Genomic DNA, 26006 nt, shown 5'->3' with positions numbered 1-26006 from the left:
TTTTTGTTACCAGTGAATGTGATGGTCCACATTCACTTCTTTATTACATCATAGAATAAAAAAACACTAAGATTGATCGTGATGACAGAAGCTTTCATTTTCTTCATCTGAAAAATGAAGAACTTGAAATAGTTGATGGATAAGTCTTTGCTCAGCTAAGTTCCATTGAATTATTTCTAAGCTCCATTTTGGCTTTAAAAAGTGTAACTGAACATTTCTTAAATAATATTTTGATCCAGTAAGCAATACGGGAGACAACTGTAGTTTTACTTTATGAAAATATTTTGTAAGTTACCCCTGAAACTTGTTTCCTTTTCTCTTCTCCACTCAATGGGAGAGAGCAAACAGTAGTTGTAATGATAGCTTCCTTCCTTTTTCTGTTTCTTCTCCTAAAACTCAAGACACAGCACACTTTTCTAATCCTGAATTGGTAAGAAGGCAAGGAAGGGGAGTTGTGAGCAATAGAAATAACCGGAGAGAATGTTTCTGATGCTCTCTATGTCTCTATTTACTCCTTCTTTCATGCATTTTACAGATATTAACTGAATACCTATTTACTGAACACCTCTGTTCCAGCTCTGACTGATTTCTGTAAATATACGAATTTTCCTAGCAAATTCAGTCACTGCCCTCTTAGAGCTTGTAAACTGATAAAGAAGATAAACATTAGTCAGTGTAAGTTTGATAATTATTACAAAGGAGTTGTACAGTATATTTTAAAGACATGTTACTAGATCCATGAAAAAAAATTACAGAATCAGGACCTAGCAACAAATCAGCACAATTTTTAAGCAAGCAATAGAAATAATGTGCTTGTCCCATGAAGCCCTAGCAATGATTAGCATCTGCCACCTAAGCAAGATGCCTGTTGCCAACAAGAAGTCCTGTGTGTCAGGGTGTCTCCAGCTACAATAAAGAACCATCCCACACACACTCAGCTGGCCCAAATAATAAGGAAAATGTATTTGTCACATAATAAAAATCCCAAAGTCTAGTTTTCCCAGCACTGTGGCAGTATCAAGTTTCCGAGCTCATTGTTTTTGCCTTTCAATTCTCAGGGTGCCAGCAATGTCCAAACGGTGGCATCTGTTAATAATCATTAGTTAAGAGCCATGATTCCAAGTGTCACCCACTTTCAGACACAACAAAATGCAGACAAAATTTTTGTGTATCTCTTATAGAATTAAGTTACTTCTCTAGCAAAATTTGTTTCATATTTTATTGACCAGAATTGGGTCTCACATCTCTCAGAAAAATTTTCTAGGAAGAAGAATGATATTACTATGAGTGGCATAATCAGGAATTACCCCCAAGTCTCAGGAAGACACTCCTTGATGAAGTGGACACCCAAACAGACTTTTACTCTGACAGCAAGAAGAAAAGAGCCAGTGCTTTTTAGTAAGTACCCTGCAGCATCTGTCACCACCCTGTACTGCTCAGTGACATTGAGGGAGAGAGAGATAGTTCCCTACTTTCTTCCCATCCAGCCAGTCACTGTTCCACGTAACATCAGAGCATCTAGGAGAGGAAGCTGTAGTTGTGACTGATAGCACAAATATGCCCCAGTTAACCCACAGAATGCTCTGTGTTTTCTGTCTCTCTGTGCCTACAAATAAATCAATGTGATGGGTTATCTACATCAAAGATGTTCAGTACTATTCTGGGAAACAAATGTCCTCTTCATTTCCATGAAAAAAAATCCAAATACTAAACGTGTAGGAATTTGTACATTATGCTTCCCAGCTCCAGAGTGCTAAAGTAATGTTCCTATGCTAAACCCTTCTATGATTGATAATGTAATATAATCAAACCAAAACACACTTACAGAATACATGGTATCTACTGCAGTCTTTGTTGTATCTTTGCAGCACTGTCCTTGACCCTTAAATGAAGGCAAAGAGATGTATAAAACCCAAATTGTGATGTAAGTCTTAATTCAGTAAATGGAAAAGAACAAGGAACAAGAATAGTCCATGGGAGAACAAAGGACAAGGAAAATGAAAAAATTAATGGCAGGGGAGTAGGGGAGAGATACTGAAATTAAGACAAAGATTTTTAAACCTAGTCTTGGGAAATGGACAAGATTATAGCAGGAAAAAAATGAAGAAAGCCATTTCAGCTATTGGAAATCATAGGCTATTCTTAGATAATGGACAGTACAATGAATTAATTGGAGAATGATGACTGTAGAAAGAATTGTTAAGAGATAAAGCTGAAAACATAGATGGGAATCACATAATAGAAGATTTTAATGCTGTATTAATTAGTCTTTTTTCTATGATTTTATAGTGAGTTGCTGCAGGTTTTTGACTACAGAGCAACTTGATAAGAATGTAGGCTTTCGTAAAAGTTCTCATGTACCAGTGTGTAAGGGAGCTTTCATGAGGAAAGCGATTGGAAGATAGATATTAATTATGAGAAATTGCAGTACACCTAAAAGATAATTAGGGCATGAATTAAAGTAATGGCAATAGAATAGAAAAAGTATCTGAAGCCCTTTCTTCTTGTGAAGGAACTCAGAATCTGTTTGGACACGGAATATTGTAGTGAAAATGTAAGGTTTCACTTTGAACAATTGAAGGAATGCTGCTGGTAGTATTCCAAGGGATAGCAAAGCCAGGAGAAGTAACCAGTCAGGGGAGTAGAAAATATAAATTTGAGCAAGATGGTCAAATAGAAATCTCCAGCAGTTGTCCTCCTATAGGAACACCAAATTGAACAACTCTCCATACTAGAAAGTATCTTCATAAGAACCAAAAATCAGGTCAGCAATCACCGTACCTCACTGTAACATTATTTCAAGCAAAGAGGCACAGAAGAGAGTAGGAAAGGCAGTCTTGAATTTCGTGTAGCAACCCCCCGCCACCCCTTGGCAGTACCATGTGGAACATGGAAAAACAGAATCTGTGTTTTGCAGGGAGGGAAAACATAGTGCTTGTGGGACTTCGCATTGGAACTCATTGCTGCCCTGTCACAGCAGAAGGCAACATGGGCAGAATTCAGCCAGTACCCACAAAGAGAGCATTTAGACCAGCCCTAGCCAGAGCGGTATTGTCTGTCCCACCATTCGGAACCTGAGTTTCAGCTGGACCCACCACTGCAGGCTAAAGTACCCTGGCTAAAGTACACTGCAGGCTAAAGCCACCACTGCAGGCTAAATTCCAGATAAATTTGAAAAGCAGTCTAGGCCACAGGACTGCAATCCCCGAGCAAATCCTGGTATTGTACTGGGCTTAGAGTTAGTAGACATGGGGTACAAAAGAAAGGAGATGGAAGAGCAAAGAGGATTTTTTCTTATAACTTGGATACCAGCTCAGCCACAGTAAAATAAAACACCAAGCAGAGACCTGAATCCCCTATTTCAGGCCCCAGCTCTCAGAAGACATCTCTAGACCCACCCTAGGCCTTGAGATAACTTGATTCCCTGAAGGGAAGGGCTCAGTCCTGGCAGAATTCTTTACCTAATGACTGAAGAACCCTTGGACCTTGAGTAAACATCAACAGTAGCCAAGTAGCAATTGCCATAGGCCTTTGGGGAGACCCAGTACCATGCTGGCTTCAGCTGTCAACTCAGCACGTTCCCAGATATGTTGGCCATGGGAAGAGACTCCTTCTGCCTGAGGAAAGGAGAGGGAAGACTAAAAAGGACTTTATCTTGCAACTTGGGGAACAGCTCAGCCTCAGTGGAATAAAGCACCAAGCAGACTACTAAAGCCTCCAGTTTTGGGCCTTAGCTCCTAGATGGCATTTCTCAGCCTTCCCTGAGCCAGAAGGGAACCCACTGCCCTGAAAGGAGAGACCTAGGTCTGGCACAGTTCACCAACTACTGACTAAAGCGCCCTTGGGCCTTGGATAAACAACAGCAGTAGCCAGGCAGTGGTCGCCATGGCCTTGGGGTGGTGGTGGCCATGGAGAGAGAGGCTCCTTCTGCCTCAGGAAAGGAAAGAGAAAAGTGAGAAGGACATTGCCTGCAATGTGAATGCCACCTCAGCCACAGTAAAATATGGCACGAAGTAGGTTTCTAAAGTTCCCAGTTCCAGACCATAGCTCCTTCATGGCATTTCTAGACCTACCCTGGGCCAGAAGGGAACACACTGCCCTAAAGGGAAAGACCCAGGCCTGGCAGGATGTACCACCTACTGACTAAAGAACCCTTGGCCTTTGAATAAACATCACTGGTAGCCAGGTAATAGTCACCAGAGACTTGGGTGAAGCCTAGTACTGTGCTGGCTTCAAGTGTGACCCAGCACAGTCCCAGCGGTGTTGTCAGTGAACTTGCTTGTATCACCCCTTCCTCCAATTCCAGATAGCTCAGGATGGAGTGAGAGACCTGCTTTGTTTGGGGGAAAGTAAGGGAAGAGAACAAGAGATTCTGCCTAATAATCCAGTGAATTATCTCAGATCTTACCCAAGACCATCAAAGTAGTACCTCTGTTAGTCAACAAGATTGGAGCCCCTTAATACAGTTACCACTACAATGACCAGAGTCTGAGATCACAATTCTTCATATATTTAGAATGCCTTCCCAAGGATCAATATTGAACAAGCCTGAGCTGTGAAGGCTGCAATAAGTAATTATGCAATGACCAGACACTGGCAAATGTCCACAAGCGTCAAGACCATCAAGGAAATCGTGACCTCCCAAACAAACTAAATAAATTACCAGTAACCAGTCCTGAAGTGACAGAGATAGGTGACCTTTCAGACAAAAAAATATATATTAAAATAGCTGTTTTGAGGAAGCCCGAGGAAATGCAATTTAATGGAGAAGGAATTCAGAATGCTATCAGATAAATTTGACAAAGAGATTAAAATACTTTTGAAAAATCAAGCAGAAATTCTGGGACTGAAAAATTCAGTTGACAAACTGAAGATTGCATTAGAGTCTGTCAACAGCAGAATGATCAAGCAGAAGAATTAGTGAGCTTAAAGACAAGGTATTTGAAAATGCATGGAAGAGAGAAAAAACAAAAATAAAACAATGAAACATGCCTACAGGATCTAGAAAATAACCTCAAAAAAGCAAATCTAAAAGTTATTGGCCTTAAATACTATGCAGAAAAAGAGGGATTGATTCAGGCAGAAATTTTATTCAAACAAAGAGTAATGGAGATATGTCTTTCCAAGCCCAAAGAAATGTATCAATATTCAAGGACAAGAAGGTTATAGAACACAATGCAGATTTTACCCAAATAATACTTCCACAAGACATTTAGAGATCAAGGATAAAGATAGCATCCTAAAAGCACCAAAAGAAAATAAACAAATAACATATAAAGGAGTTCCAGTACACCCAGCAGCATACTTACCAGTGGAAACCTTACAGGCCAGGAGAGAGTTGCATGGCATACTTAAAGTGCTGAAGTATAAATACTTTTATCCTAGAATATTATATCCAGCAAAAATATCCTTCAAATATGAAGGAGAAATTAAGACTTTCTCAGACAAACAAAAGCTGAGGGATTTTGTTAACTCTAAACCTGACCTACAAGAAATGCTAAAGGGAGTACTTCAGTCTTAAAGAAAATGACGTTAATGAGCAATAAAAAATCACCTTAAGGCACAAAACTCACTGGTAACAAGTGCGCAGACAAATATGGACTATATAAGACTTTAATTGTGGTGCATGAACGAACTACAACTTTTTAAGACATAGACGTTATAATAAGATATAAATAGAAACAGAGTTAAAATACAGGCAAGAAGAAGTTAAAGGGGAGAATTTTTATCAGGTTTTCTCTCTGCTTGTTTTTGCAATCAGAGTTAAGTTGTCATCAGTTTATAAATAGTGGGCTGTATGATGTTATTTGCAAGCCTCACAAGAACCACAAATCAAAAAGCCTACCACAGATATAAAGAATAAAAAGCAAGAAATTAAAACATATCATCAGTTTTGCTACAAGGAAGACAAGAAGGAAGGCAAAAAAACAACCAGAAAACAAATAAAAAAATGATAGCAATAAGTCTTTATCAGTAATAACATTAAATGTAAATGGACTAAATTCTCCAATCAAAAATATAGGGTAGTTTAATGGATAAAAATATAAGACATAAAATATCTGCTGTCTTCAATAAACATATTTCGCCTATAAAAACACTCATAAACTAGCAATTAAAGGGATGGAAAAAGATATTCTTTGCAAATGGGAAGCAAAAAAGAGCAGGAATAGCTTCATAGATATCAGATAATGCAGATTTCAAGACAAAACCTATAAAAAGAAACAAATAAGGTCATTATATAATGACAACGGGGTCAGTTCAGCAAGAGGATATAGCAATTATATTTGCACCCCACACTGGAGCATCCATATATATAAAGCAAATATTATTAGAGCTAAAGAGAGAGATAGACCCCAATAAATAATAGCTGATACTTCAATACCCCACTTTCACCATTAGACAGATCTTTCAGACAGAAAATCAACAATGAAATGTGAGATGTAGTCTGCACCATAGACCAAATGGACCTGATAAATATTTACAGAACACTTCATCCAACAGCTGCAGAGGGATGTTCTCCTCAGCTCATGGAACATTCTTAATAATAGACCATATGTTATATCAGGCATCTTCTCTGACCACAATGTAGTAAAATGAGAAATTAATAACAAGAAGAATTTTAGAAACTATACAAACACATGCAAATAAAACAATATGATTCTGAATGACCATATACCAATGACGATACCAATCCATGGCTAGGTCAAGAAAAAAAGAAATTTAGAATTCCTATCAAAATACCAATTATATGCTTCAAATACATTGAATTAATAATCCTAAAATTTACGTGAAACCATGAAAGGCCCATAATAGCAAAATACATGTTGCACAAAAAGAACAGAATTGGAGTGGTCATTTTACCTGACTTCAAATTATAATTCAGAGCTTTAGTGACCAAAACAGCATGGCACTGGCATAAAAACAGACGCACAGCAATAGAACAGAATATAAAACCCAGAAATAAATCCATATATCTCTAGTGAACTCATTTTCAACAAAGGCACCAAGAACATACAATGGGGAAAGGACAGTTTCGTCTTTAGATGGTGCTGGGAAAACTGGATATCCATATGCAAAAGAATGAAACTAGACCCCTGTCTCCCATCAAATACAAAAACCAAATCAAAATTGATTAAAGATTGAAATCTTAGACATAGTTTATGCCTAAACTAAGCATAGGCAATCAAAGCAAAAATCTACAAATGAGATCAGAGCAAGTTAAAAAGCTTCTGCACAGCAAAGGAGACACCAAAGTAAAGAGACAGTTTACATTATGGGAAACAATATTTGCAGGCTATCCATCTGACAAAGGATTAATAACCAGAATATATAAGGGGCTCAAACAATAGGGAAAAAAATCTAATCATATTTTTAAAAATGTACAAAATATTTTAATGTACATCTCTCAAAAGAAGACATACAAATGGCAAACAGGTATATGAAAAGGTGCTCAGCATCACTGATCATGAAAGAAATACAAATCAAACCTACAATGAGAAATCTTCTCACCCAGTTAAAATAGCCTTTTTTTTTTTTTTGCCAAAATACAGGCAATATCAATCCTGGTGAGGATGTGGAGAAAGTGGAACTTTCATACACTGTCAGTGGGGTTGTCCATCAGTACAGCCGCTATGGAAAACAGTATGGAGGTTACTCAAAAAAACTAAAAATAGAGCTACCATATGATCCAGCAATCCCACTGCTAGGTATATACCCAAAAGTAAAGAAATCAGTATATGGAACAGATATTTGCACTCCCCTGCTTATTGCAATACTGTTCACTATAGCCAAGGATTGGAATCAGCCTAAGTATCCATCAATACACGAATGAATAAAGAAAACGTGGTACTTATACACAATGGAGTACTATTCAGCTTTAAAAGGAATGAGATACTTTTATTTACAGTAACTTGGATGGAACTGGAGGTCGTTTTGTTCAGTGAAATAAGCCAGGCATAGAAAGACTAACTTTGCCTGTTTTCACTCATTTGTGGGAGGTAAAAATGAAAACAGTGAATCTCATGGAGATAGAGAGTAGAAGGATGGTTGCAAGAGTTGAGAAGGGTAGTGGGGAAGTAAGAGGGAAATGGAAAGTAGGAATGTTTAATGGCTACAAAAGCATAGTTTGATAGAAGAATAAAACATAGTATTTGATAGCACAACAGGGTGACTACAGTTAACAGTAATTTATTCTACATTTTAAAATAACTAAAAGTGTTAATAGGCATGTTTGTAATACAAAAAAGGATAAATGCCTGAGATGATGGATACTCCATTTACCCTGATGTGATTGCTACATATTGTATGCCTGTATCAAAATATCTCATGTACCCCATAAACATATACAACTACTATATACCTATAAAAATTTTAAATTAAAATTATTTTATCACTGTCAACAAATGGAAAGGTATAGAATTTACAGTGATGATATTTAGGAGAAAAACCTTGGGTCAAGCTATAAGGATCTATCTAAAATATATTAATATATTAACTTTAACAAATATTACTGAATGAAAACATGCATAGTAATATGTGTATTATATATATATTATATAGTATAGTGTATTACTATGACTGCCTTAAGTCAGTAAGACCCCTCCCCCAAATATTAGTTTATATATACTGACAGAATTATAGGATATATGAAAGCCTGGTTCAGTTTTGAAAATCTTGACACAAATTGGGTCTTTTGAAATTTAGTTTTCTGCTTAAATGTCTATAGGTACTTGCTTGTTACACAAAAATTTTCTATTTTAATAACTAAATACTGAATGTATTTACATTAGTCACCTTTTTTGGAAGTTATACTAGTTATAAGTTTTAATGATACAGACATTGGAAAACTGAGCCAGCTCTTTCTAGAAATTATGGTTGAATCCTCAGTCATCTATTTGGCCTCCAAGAGAACCAAGAAGATATATTGTTGACTCATTTCCTGCATTTGCCTTCTACAAATTTGTGTCCACTTGGACCTTAGTCTTACCACCCATCTCTTGTATGTCTTTCTGTTAACAAATAGTAAAGTCACATATGTTATTGCTTTCCGTGAGGATATTTGCATTTTAATACGTCTCTTTAAATACTCAAAAAGTATTGAAGATGTAATGGTCTAAATAGGTAATGGGAGAATTTTATCATGTTTTTTACTTTATATGTTTTAATTTTTGGGGGATAGGAAGGGAGCAGGAGAGCATTTTCAACATAATTTACAACACATCTTCCAATTAAGTGTATTTTAATAACACCAGTGATGACTCTCAGATTGAAATCACAACATATTCCTTTTATGAGGTACTCTTCTCTACCCTCCCAGTTTAGTGCAGAAGTCCCATCTAGAAATTTTTTCACAAATAATCACCTGTTATTCGAATACTTTGCAGTGCTAGGAATATCACTGTTTCACAAGATAAACGTTATTGTTTTTTAATAATTAAAAATGTTATCACTGGGCGTGGTGGCTCACTCCTGTAATCCCTGCACTTTGGGAAGCCGAGGCAGGTGGATCACCTGAGGTCAGGAGTTCAAGACCAGCCTGACCAACATGATGAAACCCCATCTCTACTAAAAATACCAAAAATTAGCTGGGCATAGTGGTGGGTGCCTGTAATCCCAGCTACTCAGGAGGCTAAGACAGGAGAATCACTTGAACCAGGGAGGTGGAGGTTACAGTGAGCCAAGATCATGCCATTGCACTCCAGCCTAGGCAACAAGAAAGAAACTCCATCCCCCGCCAAAAAAAAAAAATGTTTTCTTAAAATCAGTGCATTAGTTCTGTACTTTGGGGCTAACACCTGTTGCATGTGCCAGCTATTCAAATCAAAAAGACCTTTAGCATACTTCTTAGTTTACCGTCTCTCCCTGGCTTCTCCTTTTCCAGACCAGATACCACTAGTTTTTTTTAAATAGATTTCTCATGATACTTTCTGGACCTCTTACCATTGCATCTCCCTTATTTAAATGCACCCAGCATTGTTCACATTCTCCCTACGCTAACGGCAGAATATTCCAGATATAGTCTGGCAAGTATGACATACAGAGCCCTATTACCTTCCTTTATCTTGATGCTGCTCTCTTATTCATATAGTTAAAGTTACATTAGCTTTCATGGCAGCCATCACATTTTCTTTTCACATTGTATTTGCATTCAAATAAAAATCTTGAGTTTTTCTTTATGTATCCTAGTATTATGTCATATCTTCCTTATTCTTTATTTGTTCAGTTAATAATTTCAACATAAAATCCCAAATTTAACATTAAACATGAAAAAGTACAATATTAACTTGACCCTCTAACCCATTAGAAAAGATAAAAGAATATTACAGGATAATTCTGTTTTTAATCTGTTAGGATTGTAGCATCTCCCATAACCAGCAAATGGATCTCTTCTTTTAACTTGATGTTGTTCCAAGCTTAGCTTTAAGAGTCCTTTTTCTTCTCTCTTGTATTTTTCATCCCATTTATTTTCGGCCTTTTATCTTATTCTGACTTTTTTCATTTACTTTTAACCTACAATGTAGCTCAATATTATAGAATGAATTCAGATATACAAAGTATTAAAAATTAGGATTTCAATGGTATAGTTTCTGTTTTTAGCAGAGTATTCTATGTCTTTTGTTTGTTTGTTTGTTTGTTTTGAGATGGAGTTTTGCTCCTGTTGCCCAGGCTGGAGTGCAATGGCACAATCTCGGCTCACCGCAACGTTTGCCTCCTAGATTCAAGCAATTCTCCTGCCTCAGCCTTCTGAGTAGCTGGGATTACAGGCATGTGCCACACCCAGCTAATTTTGTATTTTTAGTAGAGACGGAGTTTCTCCATCTTGGTCAGGCTGGTCTTTAACTCCTGACCTCAGGTGATCTGCCCTCCTTGGTCTCCCGAAGTGCTGGGATTACAGGTGTGAGCTGTCACGTCTGGCCAATGCCATTGGTATTTCTAATTACTGAGCAAGTGAATTGAATACAGATTTTCACTGTGAAGAGTCTATAGTGCCAAGATTGCAAGTGTTAATCAAGTAACAAAATTCATCAAATTTTTAATTCCCTGGGAAGCAGGATTTGGTGCCAGAACAAATTTAACTTTTCTAAAGAAGCCACTTGAACTTCCACTTTCACGTGAAATATAAACTTGTCATAGGTAACATGTCTGAATTCTTGAGCAGTTTCATTTCTTTGAATCTGTAGATTCTGTATATCAAATAGCAAGACATCAACTTTCACTCAAATTTGTGGAGGATAGGTGGTGATTGCCTTCTCAACAACTGTTGGAAGGGAGCTATTTTGGAGGTAATGCCAGGCAAGGCAAAAGACACTTTAAGGATGCTTTTAACTATCTCTTCAAAATAAGAGTATACATTTGGAAAACTGAGGCAAGTCTGATTTGTATCAGTAAGGTTTTGAACGTGGTTATCATGGTCACTGCCAAAGGACATTTTATTGTTTCTGCAAGAGAATCTGCAGCTATATTCTAGGAAAAAAATCAAAAAAAGAACAGCAAAAACCTTTTGCCTATATACTGTCTCACATTTGTCTTTTTAGCTGCTAATCTTCAGTGTAGTAATCACCAACATTCTTTAATACAATAGATAGAAATGTGGGTAATGCTAAGCTGAGACCTAAATGTACCTCATAAATAGGCAGGTTTCATATTTCATGCTTAGAAACATAAAATAAATTTTCCCGATGTGTTACGTTCATTTAAATTTTCACAGTGTTTAGCTGTAAAGAAAGAAACATAATGCCTTTTATATCATCAGAATCATTATTGTATTTCTTTAGTGGCATTTCTTCACCTAGAATGTTATCAAGTTGACATTAAATCAGAAAGAAAACTATGTTCCTAAGGAGAGAGTGCTCTTGCTAATCCATTTCAGTTAAACAAATGATTATACCACATTTTAAGTGATATGGCGAAAATGGGAGTATTAGGGCCCCTCTTTTCAGGTCTTCTATTTGCTAATCATTTTTATAAAGTATTCAGTTTAATATAGTATACTAATAATGAAAAAGTTTGAAACATTGCAATAATTACCAAAATGCGATGCAGAGACATATAGTGAGCATATGCTGTTGGAAAAACGGCACAGACGAAGTTGCTCAACACAGGGTTTCCACAAACTTTCAACTGTAAAAACACAACTTCAGCAAAGCACAATGAAGTGAAGTGCATAAAACAACTTATACCTGTATTTCGGGCCACACTATAAGGCAGGTTGTAGAGACTAAAACCTTTAAGTAGCCGAGGCCTTCTCTCGAGCCCATGGCAGGGAAAGGTTAAGCAGTATATTCCACAGCTCATATTCTTTCTGTTACACCCTGGTCCCTCTTTCTGTTCCTGGGGTATGTACATGTGATTGGGGGTGATAGCAGTGGTGGTATTATTGATGATTTATTTCTGTAATGTTCTAATAATTTTGAAAATGCTTCTGGGAAAATACGTAGGATGAGAAAATTACATACAGACTCATGGCCCAGGCAGGTTTCTTTCTAATCAACTCACTTTTCCCACTTCCCCGCCATAACCCCTGACAAATTCTTCCCCAGAAAATCCTTTTGGTGATCTTTTTAACCATCTTCCACAAGAAGAAAAATAATTTTAAAGCAAAACATGCATACGAAAGTCAATTATTATGATTTTTTTTCTGTATTCTAGAGTAGAATATAAATGTGTCATGGTTCTATTTTCAGAGAGCTGATGTATTACATCAGTTTAAGTAATACATGATATACAATATAAATTTTAAAATCTCCCACATAATTCATTAGATATGTGTATTGGTTTCTACAGATAAATATCATTCTAAGACGTTAAATGAGAATCAAATGTTTAAATTATATATCAACATACTATTGAGGTGGCAGTAGAAATGACAGTGTAGTAACAGCCCCCTTTCCAAATGGTATTTCAAACTGTTACAATGTGGAAATGTTAAAAGGAGAGGTCATGAAGTATGACTTGTGAAGAATATGTGAATCTAGGACAAAAATCTTTAAACCCAAGAGAGCAGAGGTATAAATAGTTGAATTTGACCTTAGATTGTTGAAATATTTTCATAAAACCACTGCAAGATGCACTTTTTAAAATGTAAATTCATACTCTGACATTTGCAACCTGTACACAGAGCTTCTAATAAGCAAATAAGGTCACTTGGATGATTTACTGGAGTGGGATTGCTGAAGGCAGAGATGTTGCTATGAGTTGCTTGGTTTACAGAAGGCTTTGAAGTGTGGTTATGTAACACTGTGTTTATGCTTTATGCTTTATGTAACAAATAAGAACAAAGGACTTAATTTAGGATTAGCTGACTGCCACATTCTATCCTGATTATATATGTAAAGGTTAATTTCTGGTCTAACTAAATAGAACACCTCAACTTTCTAGTTTTCCAGGTTATAAATACTTTGGTAAAAAAGCAGGTTCAAAGTTTTCACCAGAAGTTCTGCATGGTGACTTTGAACAGATACAAGCCTGTTTCTTTTTCCTTTACGTTATGCTGCAGTGTATTGATGATGAGCTTTATGAGAGCTGAGACAGATGATCGTACTAACAATTCTATATTTAATATAAGTCCTCCTCTTTTAAAATAGCTTCATAATGGGTGTATGCTCATTGCTTAGGTTCACTTTCTTTAGTTTTGAAATGACTAATACTTTTAAACATAGAGGTCTTTTGATCATTTTTTCCTTGCTAAACACCAGCAATCCCTATGATTTAATGATAATGACAGATCAGTACCATCCCCTCCCTTGGTCATAAAAAACCTATGATTTAGCTTCATTTGTCTACCCAGGAATTAGAGATTAATCACCAAGTAAGAAAAATATTTTGCATGATTAAAATATTGCAACTGCTATAACACTTTTAGATTACCTTAATATATATTCATAAGATTATACACAGTAATGAATAATGAGTAAGCCCTTACTGCACACAAATGTATTTGGTTTTAAGTTTTCTTTTTCTTGAAGGGGGAGCAGGGTCCTGTTGTTTTGTATAGCCATCATAGTGCTGTCAAATATTTAACAGCATTTCTGTTTTTTTGTTTCATAGTTCAGTTGTGCAATGTTGGTCTCTTCACTTCAGAAAGTCATCTAACAATAGCTCAGCCAAAATATCTGTCTTCTGTTTTTTGCCCTTCTGGAGGAAAAATAAGTCAGAAATATCATTATAACCTTTAAAGACAGTGCACAATCACCTAGTAATAGTATGCTTCATTGGGTTTGGGGGCAACATTTGTGTGCAGGGTGATCATTTTCACCGATTTGTAAAAAGGAGATACTATTATGTGTTAATAGACTTCAAGACACAGTATCACTCATATATCAACAATGATATGTTTACTTAGACTGCATTTGGTACCTGTAAACAGATAGCTAAATCTTTGATGGGAGGATGGATAGAGGGTTGATGAACTGATAGACTGACAGATGGAAGGATAGATGGATAAATATGGAGTATGTAGCTACCTAGTGGTAAAATAACTCCTGAAGGGTTTAAAATTATGTAATTATAAAACACAAATAGTACTAAAATGAGTTGCTTCTCCCTTAAAGCAGTAATTTAAATGGTATGAACAAATTGATAAGATATTATCTAAAAAATATACCATAATTTTATAGAATTCACAATTAATATATTATTATCCTATGATGTGTTTGCTGAAGATGTTCATAATAAGATCTACCACCTATGATAAAGGCAACATATGTCATGCACTCTGAAAGCGCTTTACAGTCATTACCACATTAGCCAACCATTTATTTTCCTAGACTACAAATATGGAAGAAGGCAACCTACAGGCAAACCTTGTATATAGTGCAGGTTTGGTTCCATACACTGCAGTAAAGCAAATATTGCAATAAAGCAAGTCACACAAATGTTTTGGTTCATACATATAAAAGTTATGTTTATAATATACTGTAGTCTAATAAGTGTGCAACAGCATTATGTCTAAAAACAATGTACATGCCTTCATTTAAAAATACTGTGTTGCTTAAAGATGCTAATGGCCATCTGAGCCTTCTGCGAGTCATAATCTTTTACTAGTCGAGGCTCTTGCCTTGATGTTAATGGCTCCTGACTGATCAGGGTGAGGTTTCTAAAGGTTGTGGTGGCTAAGGCAATAGTGAAGTTTGTCACGTGGATTGACTCTTCGTTTTAGGAAAGATTTCTCTGTAATGTGATGCTGTTTGGTAACATTTTACTCACAGTAGATCTCTTTCAAAATTAGAGTGAATCCTCCCTAACCCTACCACTTAGTTTGATAAAGATTACCTAGGTTTATATTATATTCTAAATCATTTGTTGCCATCTCTAGCATCTTCACCAGTAATAGATTCCAACTCAAGAAACCATGTTATTTGCTTATCTGTAAGAAATAACTCCTCATCCATTAAGGTTTTATCATGAGACTGCATCAATTCAGTCACATTTTTAGGTTTCACTTTTAATTCTAGCTCTCTTGCTATTTCTGCTGCATCTGCAGTTAGTTCCTCCACCAAAGTCTTGAATTCCTCAAAGTCATCTATGAGAGTTGCAGTCAATTTCTTCCAAACTCGTATTGTGTTGATATTTTAACCTCCTCCTATTCATCACAAACATTCTTAATGGCAACTAGAATGGTGAATCCTTTCCAGAAGATTTCAATTTTCTTTGCCCAGATCCATTAGAGGAATCACTACTTATGACAGCTATAGCCTCACAAAATTTATTTATTAAATGTTAAGAGTCGAAGGTTGAAATTGCTTCTTGATCCATGGGATGCAGACTGGATGTTGTATTAGGTGGCTTGAAAACAATGTTAATTTCCTTGTTCATCTCAGTCAGAGCTCTTGGGTGACCAGATGCTCTCATCAATGAGGTAATATTTGAAAGGAATCTTTTTTTTTTTTTTTTTTTTTGAATAGGTCTCAAGCTTGGGCTTATAGGCTTTGTTGTTCATTTGCTGTCTTCAAGGCTTTGTGGTTCCATTTATAGAGCACAAGCAGAGTAGATTTTAGCATAATTCATAAGGGCCTAGGTTTTTGGAAATGGTAAATGAGCATTGACTTCCACTCAAAGGCACCAGCTGTATTAACTCATAACAAGAGAGTCATCCTTATCTTTGGAGCTTTGAAACCAGACACTGTCTTCTCAATAGTTATGAAAGTCCCAGATAGCATCTTCCAATGGAAACCTGTTTCATCTAAATTGAAAATCCACCACGAAAAGCTTCATATAAGCAGTAGGGCTGATGTTTACTTTCTTATCACTCATGTGTTGTAGAGTAGCAGTTCTTATTTCTTTGAGGAACTTCTTTTCCTTTGCGTTCACAACTTGACTAACTCGTTGGCATAAGGGACGTAGCCTTTGTCCTGTCTCAACTTCGAACACGCCTTCCTCATTAAGCTTAGTAATTTCTAGTTTTTGATTTGAAATGAGAGACATGCCACTCCTCTCTTCACTTGAACTCCTAGAGACTATTGTAGGGTTATTAATTGGACTAAATTCACTATGGTCTTAGACAATAGGGAGACCCAAGAAAAGGGGAAGAGTCAGGGGAACAGCCAGCAGGTGGAACAGCCAACACACACATTTATTAATTCTGCGGTTTTATATGTGCATGATTTGTGGTCCCCTGAAACAATTACAGTAGTAACCACAAAGATCACTGGTCACAAATCATCATAATAGACATAATGATAATGTAAAAATAATATTATATTAATATATAATAATACTGTAATGAAAAAGTTTGAAATAATGCAAGGACTACCAAAATGTGACACAGAGACACAAAGCAAGCACATGCTGTCGGAAAATGGTGCGAATACACTGGTTGGATGCAGGGTTGCCACAAATCTCCGATTTGTAAAAATGTATATTTGTGAAGTGCAACAAAGTGGAATAAAACGAGCTGTGTTGGTGCAGTAGTATCATTGGCCTGAAAGGTTTCACAGTGAGCCTTTCCTTTTAAAGTTGGGCTGTACTTAATTTATCAGAAATGTATGGTTTCTTCTATTTAAAACACAAGTTATATTAGTTATCTTTATATATGATACTACTGTTTTTTTAAATAGACCATTCTATGTCTAAACTAAATTTCTAACTTGGATGTTCAATCACTTTTCCTTCTAGTCAGAAGAAATTACCTTTTTCAATGAGTATCTCCTGCCTGCCTATGTGAGATATTATTTGTGTTTCTTAAGTTTTCCGTTAAGCTCTTCTTAATCAGAATCTCACAGGATCAAACTGAGTGGTCAGTGTTGTCTCTTTATAAACGTATTACCTGAATACCCCAAGTACTTTCTTAAAATTAAGATGTGATATAATGACTGGTTAGCTAAAATTATTTAAGGGCTCCTAAGCATTTACGAAAGCTACAACCAAAAGAAATTTCTATTTCTCAGAGAAAATTGGAAATGTTAGACCCATAAACTGTGTTCTTGGAAGCAGTGGATTCAGTTGTAATCATGTGTAAGAACCATCTCTAATTCTATTAATGTAGTTTCTCTTGGCACAATAATGTGAAAATGCCTAATTCTTTTAAATAAGAATTCATTTGCAAAATTGTGGTTATTTTTTGTAGTTATATGGTATCTATCAGCTGTTGAGTAAGGAAAGTGTTTAGACAATATCAAATAAAATTATTTAATTAATATATAACTTAATGAAATGATTATACTATTAATACCTTTTATTGGCATGCAATGATCATTTTATTTCAAGAACATTAATTAAAATGAAAAATTATGTTTGTATGTAAAATTATAAACATTACTGTTTTTTTCTCATATGTTTTTATTATTTAGGGAGAGAGCCAATTTTCATTTTGCAGGATTCCCTACCAACATCTGTACTTTCTTCCAGCTAAAGAAAACAAAGGAAAAATAATTTTTTTCTGGTAGTAGCATTATTTTCTAATTTTGAAACATTATTTTCTTCAGTTTGTTCTCTTATTTAAACATTTTCATTTCCCAGTGGCTCATATAACAAAGGTCCCCAGAAATAATAAGTATTTCTTGTTCTTATATTTGTAAACATAAATAAATTTGCTCTCATTGAAAGGATAGTGGTTGGGAGCGTGAGCTCTAGAATATGACTATCTGAGGTTCACGTTCCATCTCTACCACTTTGTTTTGTTTTGAAAATGACCTCTTGATTACTTGGATATTCATCTCTAGAATATCTACTCATAGAACTCTTGTCAGAATTAAATTAGTTAAGATACATGCAGGCTTAGCAACAGTGTTGCCCATGTTTGAGCATAGCGAGTGTTAAGGGTAATGGTCATCCTTACTGTCATCGTCTTCTAAAAATACATTAGAAATTTTATAATAAAATGAAAGAAACAAAAAGATGAGTAGGTACTAATCCTGGCTGTTGTCTTCATTCTCTTGTCCTACTTTTTGTTTTGTTTTTTTGTTTCTGTTAGTGTTTTGCATGTCCTGGTTCCCGTTTCACAACCACACGTTAATTGCTTTCAGTCCTTTCACAGGACTGAAATTAAAAGTCTTCTGCTCCCTATTAACTTCCTTCTTCACTCTTGTACCATTTACCCACTTTTCTTTCTTATTTCCCTTTCTCTATATCCTGCGGCACTGTCTTGATTTCTTTTTCTTTCCACCCATCTTCGTTTTATCTTTTGTTTTTAGATCTAAATCCATTTTTTCATTTTCCTTGTACTTTTCCCTGAAAAATTCACCCACCCTTCAGCTGTCAGCTCTATGAAGATGTTACCTAATGATTCTCCCCTATTCACCAAGCAGTGGGCAATTGTGTGATGTTTAATAACTGTTAGGCAATACTGAGTAGCATGGAATGATAAATTTTTAAAACTGAAAAGCTCTAGTATAACCTAGCTTAGCCCATTCAGATTAAATAAGATTACATGGATTAGGATATCTATAAGCTTCTTTTAGGGGATGGTTTCAAAATTAACACCAAAAGTTAAATTTACATAGCAGTTTACAATGTGTGAATATTTTTATTTATGTTAACCCATCTTATCCTCACATTTTCTCCAGTGATGCTGGTTAGGCAAGCATTTTTTTGTCCTCAATCTACGTATGAAGATCAGAAAGATTTATAGTTTTCATAAGATTGTATTTCTAGTAAATGAATAAATGTGACTTAAATCTAGTTTCTCTAAATTCAGTACACTTTTACATTTGGTCACCAGATAATTCATCTTTTTGTTGCCCTCTAGCAATGCCATCGACGTATATGAAGTGTGTCTCACTGATGTGTTTTTTTCTCTATTTATGTTTGTAGAGGTTAATGATGACTTTGACTAAATTTTTTCTGCAGTGTAATACCATCCTGGTTTCTGATCCTCACAAGCACAGATCAATGTAAGTGGAAAAAGTTTTCCCAACTGTATAGGCATATTTTTAAATTTCTTCTTTTATTTAGATTTATAGCATACATGTGCAGGTTTTTTACATGAGTTTTTTGATGTGATGTGAAGTTTTGGGTCGTGAATGATCCTATCAGCCAGGCGGTGAGCATAGTGCCTGTTACGTAGTTTTTCAGACCCTGCCTCTGCCCTACTCTCCCTCCTCTAGTAGTGTCCAGTATTTATTGTTCCCGTGTTTATGTCCATGTGTACCCAATGTTTAGCTCCCAATTGTAAGTGAGAACATGCAGTACTTGGTTTTCTGTTCCTGTATTAATTCACTTAGGATAATGGCCTCTAGCTACATCCATGTTGTTGCAAAGGATATGATTTCACCTTTTTAATGTCTGTGTAAAATTCCATGGATGTATATATACCATATTTTCTTTATCCAGTACACCATTCATGGGCACCTAGATTAATTTCCTGCCCTTCCTGTTGTGAATAGTACTATGATAAACATAGAGGTGCATATGTCTTTTTGTTTTCTTTTTTTTTTTTTGCTAGGACAATTTATTTTCCTTTGGGTATATAGCTGGTAGTGGGATTGCCGAGTTGAATGGTAGTTCTGTTTTAAGTTCTTTGAGACATTTCTAAACTGCTTTACACAGGGCTGAACTAATTTACTTCACACCAACAGTGTAGAAGCATTCCCTTTTCTCTGAAGGCTTGCCAGCATCTGTTGTTTTTTGACTTTTTAGTAATAGCCATTATGTCTAGTGTAAAACAATATCTCATTGTGGTTTTGACTTGCATTTCTCTAATAATTAGTGATGTTGGGCATTTTTTTTTCATGTGTTTGGTAAATGCATGTGTTCTTGTGAGAAGTGTCTGGTCATATCTTTTGCCCATTTTTTAATGGGGTTATTTGGTTTTTGCTTGTTGAGTGTAAGTTCCATATAGATTCCATAAGACTCTGGGTATTAAACATTTGTCAGATTCACAATTTGGAAATATTTTCTCCCATTCTGTAGATTGTGTGTTTACTTCGTTGATAGTTTCTCTTGCTGTGCAGAAGCTGTTTAGTGTAAGTCCCTCTTGTCAATTTTGTTTTTGTTGCAATTACTTTTGATGAGTTAGCCATAAATTGTTTGCAAAGACTGATGTCAAGAAGGGTATTTCCTAGGTTTTCTTCTAGGGTTTTTATAGTTTGAGCTCATACATTTTAATCCATTTTGAGTTATTTTTTGTATATGGTGAAAGGTGGAAGTCTACTGTCAATCTTCTGCATATGACAGGTCAGTTACCCCAGCACCATTTATTAAATAGGAAGTCCTTTCCCCATTGTTTATTTTTGTTATTAAAGCATAACTGATAAATAAAAATTGTATATATTTAAAGTACAGTGTGATGTTTTAATATACATATGCATTGTCTGATGGTTACTACAATTAAGCTAATTGACATATTCCTCACCTCATATAGTGACCATTTTCTTGTGTGTGTGTGTGTGAGAATGCTTACTGTCAACTCTCAGCAAATTTCAAGTATATAACACATTATTATTAACTATAGTCACCATATTGTACATTATATCTTATGATAGAAAGTTTGTACCTTTGACTAAAATACTCCCATGCATATGTGTTTAAAATTCCCTTTGCTTATTTTTTATTTTTTAATTATTTTTTATTTCAATAGGTTTTTGGGGAAAAGGTAGGGTTTGGTTACATGAATAAGTTCTTTAGTGATGATTGAGATTTCAGTGTACCCATCACGCAAGCAGTATAAACTGCACCCAATTTTTAAAATGCATATGGGGAAATGTTTACTTCAAAACTTTCTCCTCACAATAATTAATATGATGGAGTTATGGGCTATGTGCCCAGAAGTGCTCAGGAAAGACTGAAGTAATGATGCAGATATGCACACCTGCAAGCTTTGCTTTACAATTTTTCATGGAACACTAGTTCAGCCCCTGTTCTTCCAGCTTTCTAAAGCACTGAGTGAAATCTGTACTATGATTTTTCTATACAGTCTTAAAAGAGAAAGAGGACTATACATTAACTATATGTTACTCCAAATAAGTTAAGACCTGACATAAAGAAAAATGATGTTTCTACTACCACAGCTAAAATATTCAGATTTTCAAATTTTAAATATATTACTGTTTATGCACTTCGCAGTCTTTATCTGGAAGATGAGGGTAGAGTGTTAGAAACTGTTATACATAAGAGCCTATTCTGGCCCTGCCAAAATATTAGATATATGCTTTTGATGAACCCCGTTGATGTTCTGTGTTTAAGTTCAGTCATTTTTATAAAGAAAGTTAACCAGTAATGTTGATATGGAAAGTCTTTGAGTTTGTGCTGACTTGAATAAACCTGGAATCATGTATCCATGTCAACTAAGAATTACATAATATGTTTATCTTCAAGTCTCATACCAGTCGGAGTAGTTAATTAGAGAATTAATTGCTTCAAACTAACATGCATTTGTTTATTCTAAATTATCCAAAATGAAAGATATTTTTTCTATTACAAATATTCTGTTATAAATTTACAAGGAATATGAAATCTTTTAAATTGTCTGAGTTAAACTTTATAGATAATGAAATGGAATTGTGATAGAAGTTATATTTATACAGATCTTACATTCTAACTCTATGAAACAAAGGGAAAGAAAAATCAAGTTTGGTCTTTGATGGCCAAAGTAGTATGAAATTGTTTCTTAAAGTTTAGCAAAAACATGCGTAGATTAAAAACTAAAACCCAAGGAAGAGACTGCAATAGGAAAATAATGAAAAGATACACTCACCAAATGCCAAGTACTAACCTAGGTCCTATGTGGCAGAGAAACAGAAAAGAAATTTCTTGTAGAGCGTGTAATTTCATAATGAGAGACAGAAATTAAGCAGGTAAGAACAAATACTACACTTGATCTTAGCCAAAAGGCTGAGAAGTGAAATATAATAATTAAATTTATAATATGTTAAAAGCGGATAATACTATGGTAAAAAATCAGGGCAGGTACAGGAGGGTGTGTGGAGGTGTTTAATTTTCAGGTAGGATTGTCAGGGTAGGCCTCACCAAAAACTCTCTCAGTATTTCTCATAAACGTCAGAAGTACTTTCTTAAAAATAATAATAATAAAAGAAACCCTAAAATTTAAAAGAAGCCTCTAGTCCTCAAAGAGTTCTATGCACTGTATGATTAAACTTTAATGTAAAAATTTTAAAATAGCAAATTCTAGTGAGAACAAAGACACAGGGAAAGAGGAATAGAAATAAAGATCATAAAGGAAGAAGAGGCCAAGTCAAGTGTAAAGAGTAAAATAAAGAATTAATAGACCCACTTTTAGAGTTTTCATCTCCTGAGACAGCCGTTTAAGTGAACCAGGGTGTATAGTAATAATAGCCCAAGCAGCTCATAATTTGAGCACTTCCCCAGTGCTAGATATGGTGTTAAGCAGTCAATAGTAGATTGCTTCAGCTAATCTCTACACCCATCCTCTGACGTGTTACCTCCATTTACCAATGACAGACTGAGTCTCCAGGAAGTAAGTAACTTGCTCAGAGACACACAGTTAGCAGTTGGGTGGACTGGAATTAGAATGCAGTTATTAGACCCTAAAGCTCATGAACGTACCCACCACATTTTAGTATTTTAGGATGCTATCTCCTATCCCAGTCTGTCTGCCTGAAATGGCTCAGATAATGCTTTCTTATTGCTTATGATTTTCTTTGTTTTTTGGAGACTTCCCAGCATCCAATTATCTTTTTATTTAGATATATACGCTTGACTCCATTGAAGGCTGTTCCTAGGGTAAGTTTGTTTGGGGGAAGTTGTTTCTTTATAGCCTGAATCAAAATTATTTTGAGTTTAAAAGCACAATGTTTTTTTTTAAAAAGTATTGAGTCTGCAGGTATAAACTCATTTTCATAATAAAACGTGGTTACAAGGTGAACAAAAATCTGTTATTTTTTGTTTTTCTTTTTCAGTTCTAAATAATTGCCATCGCTTCATCAAATAATTGAATTTACAAGTTCTTTGGATAACCCTAATGGCACAGACAGAGAGCAACAGTTTTAGGGAGAGGTTAGTCAGAAGTTTGAGCACACTTTTCTATTTTTCTTCCTTCTCAAGTTATTGAGAAACAGTGACATTTTTTAGTTTAAGTTATATAATCTTCTAGGATACAGAAAAGTTTCTAAGTAGGTTAGTCAGAAGTATTCTGTAAAGTATTTAGGATAATTGTCCTATTTGCATAGAGAAATATGTGGTACTCAATATTTTGTATTACCATTTGATTTGCTATTTACTGATGTGTGTCATTAAGCATGCCTAAAAATAAACTAATAATTTGCATGAAAATATATTTCAAAAAACATAGTAATCCATTAATTAACCTGGTAGATAATGACATTTCAACTCCTCATCCTTTGAGCTTGTTTTATTGCTATTTTGCATTGTACAGTTTCTAAAAATGTGTGGCCAAAGAAGCATATTTGCAGGGATTAGAGTTTATTTTCTATTCTAAAACCAGAAACCTTTTGTTGATGAAATGAGCACATCCTAGACTATAACAGAAGTACGCTTCTGTTTTGTACTTACTTAAAATGTATGGTTGTCATTTAATCTTTTAATGAAGACGGTGTTCACAAATTTGAATGCATATTTATCTTATGTATGAAGATCTTGCTTTTTTCAAGGTCACTAAAATTTTAAGGTAAACTAGTAAGAAAATACACACACACACACATACACACACACACACACATCTATATATAGAGAGAGAGAAGTTGCATTTGGCATTTGTTATATTTTAAAATTTGCTTAATTCCACATTACTTTCTTTAAATTTTATTTTAGAAGTTTTATAATGTTGGGGCATTCTTTAAAGTCAGAGAGATTAAAAAAAAAAAAAAAAACTAACTGGATGTCTTCCATTGAAAGTAATGTAATCATAAATGTCACATGGCCATAAATAGTTTTGAAAAATGATTAAGATATCAGGACTTTTTTTTTTTTTTTTACTTCTGTCTTAAGTTCAGGGGTATAAGTGCAGGTCTGTTACATAGGTAAACTTGTGTCATGGAGGTTTATTGTACAGATTTTCTCTCTATTTTATCACCAAGGTATTAAACCTAGTACCTATTAGTTATTTTTCTTGATCCTCTCCCTCCTCCCACCCTGCACCTTCTGGAAGATCCCAGTCTGTGTTATTCCTCTTTATGTGTCCATGTCTTCTCATTATTTAGCTCTACTTACATGAGAATATGCAGTATTTGGTTTTCTGTTTCTGTGTTAGTTTGCTAAGGATAATGGCCTCTAAATCCATTCATGTCCCTGCAAAGGACATGATCTCGTTCTTTTTAATGGTTGTATAGTATTCCATGGTATATGTGTACCACATTTTCTTGATCTAGTCTGTCATTGGTGGAAATTTAGGTTTATTATCTGCTTTTTCTATTGTGAATAGTGCTGCCGTGAACATGCACATGCATGTGTCTTTATAACAGAATGGTTTATTTTCCTTTGGGTACGTATCTAGTAATGTGATTGCTAGATCAAATTGTATTTCTGTCTTTAGGTCTTTGAGGAATCACTACAGTGTCTTCCAGAATGGCCAAACTAGTTTACATCCCCACCAATGGTGTATAAGTATTCCTTCTTCTCCACAATCTTGCCAGCATCTGTTTTTTTTTTTTTTTTTTTTTTTTTACTTTTTAGCAATAGTCCTTCTACATGGTATGAGAGGATATCTCTTTGTGGCTTTGATTTGTGCTTCTCTAGTGATCAGTGATATTGAGCTTTATTTCATATGATTGTTGGCTGCATGTATATCTTCTTTTGAAAAGTGTCTGTTCATGTCCTTTGCCTATTTTTTTATGGGTATGTTTGTTTTTTTCCTGGTAAATTTGTTTAAGTTCCTTATAGCTGAATATTAGGACTTTGTCAGATGTATAGTTTGCAAAAATTTTCCCCATTCTGTAGGTAGTCTGTTTATTCTGTTGCCAGTTTATTTTTCTGTGCAGAAGCTCCCTAATTTAATTAGATGTCATTTGTCAATTTTTGCTTTTGATGTTTTCATCATGTAATCTTTGCCCTTGCTTATGTCCTGAATTGTATTGCCTAGATTGTCTTATAGGGTTTCTATAGTTTTGGCTTTACATTTAAGCCTTTAATCCATTTTGAGTTAATTTTTGTATATAGTATAATGGAGGGGTCCAGTTTCAATCTTCTAGAAATGGCTAGCTAGCAGAACCCTTAGTTCCAATGATGACTGTTTAAGGTTAATGTGTATTCTAGATCACAGAAGAAAAGATAGAATTATCTAAATCAGATACACATATACACACATACATACACACACACATACTCCTACGACATCCCTGCACCACACACTAACAGGCCTGCACATTCATTAAATATATAGCAATATATCATCAGTCTTTGCTACTCCTGCATTTGGAAAGAGATCAGAGAGAGCAGCTGAAAGTTGTAGTTTACGGCCTTTTCTGTGATTCAGGACAATAAAGTAGGCATCATTTAGCTATGTTTATAAAATAAAGGGACAGATCTATTTGAAATGCTATATAGCTATAACCTTAGGTTTTGTGGATTATAACTGGCAATAAATAAAATTCAATCCATATAACATAAAAGGGAAGGATTATGTTAGAACATTGTGG

The 26006-nt window shown here is 35.1% G+C and overlaps 1 protein-coding gene, 1 long non-coding RNA gene and 1 pseudogene across 3 annotated transcripts in view; 2 read left to right on the top strand and 1 right to left on the bottom strand.

The window, feature by feature from the left end:
- Positions 1-17002, top strand: LOC116550973. Its single transcript, XR_004268647.1, has 2 exons — positions 1-1398; positions 11181-17002. It is a non-coding gene; the product is annotated as an uncharacterized LOC116550973 (long non-coding RNA).
- GBE1 (1,4-alpha-glucan branching enzyme 1) overlaps positions 1-26006 on the top strand; it is a 266870-nt gene that overhangs the window by 225290 nt on the left and 15574 nt on the right. The window lies entirely within an intron of this gene.
- On the bottom strand, positions 22177-22278 carry LOC116551079 (annotated as a pseudogene).

This window comes from Sapajus apella, unplaced genomic scaffold, assembly GCF_009761245.1.
Source record: "Sapajus apella isolate SASKATOON/1434 unplaced genomic scaffold, GSC_monkey_1.0 scaffold8, whole genome shotgun sequence".
NCBI lineage: Eukaryota > Metazoa > Chordata > Mammalia > Primates > Cebidae > Sapajus > Sapajus apella.
The sequence above is the reverse complement of the archived record's forward strand: the minus strand, read 5'-3'. Positions and strand labels throughout refer to the sequence as shown.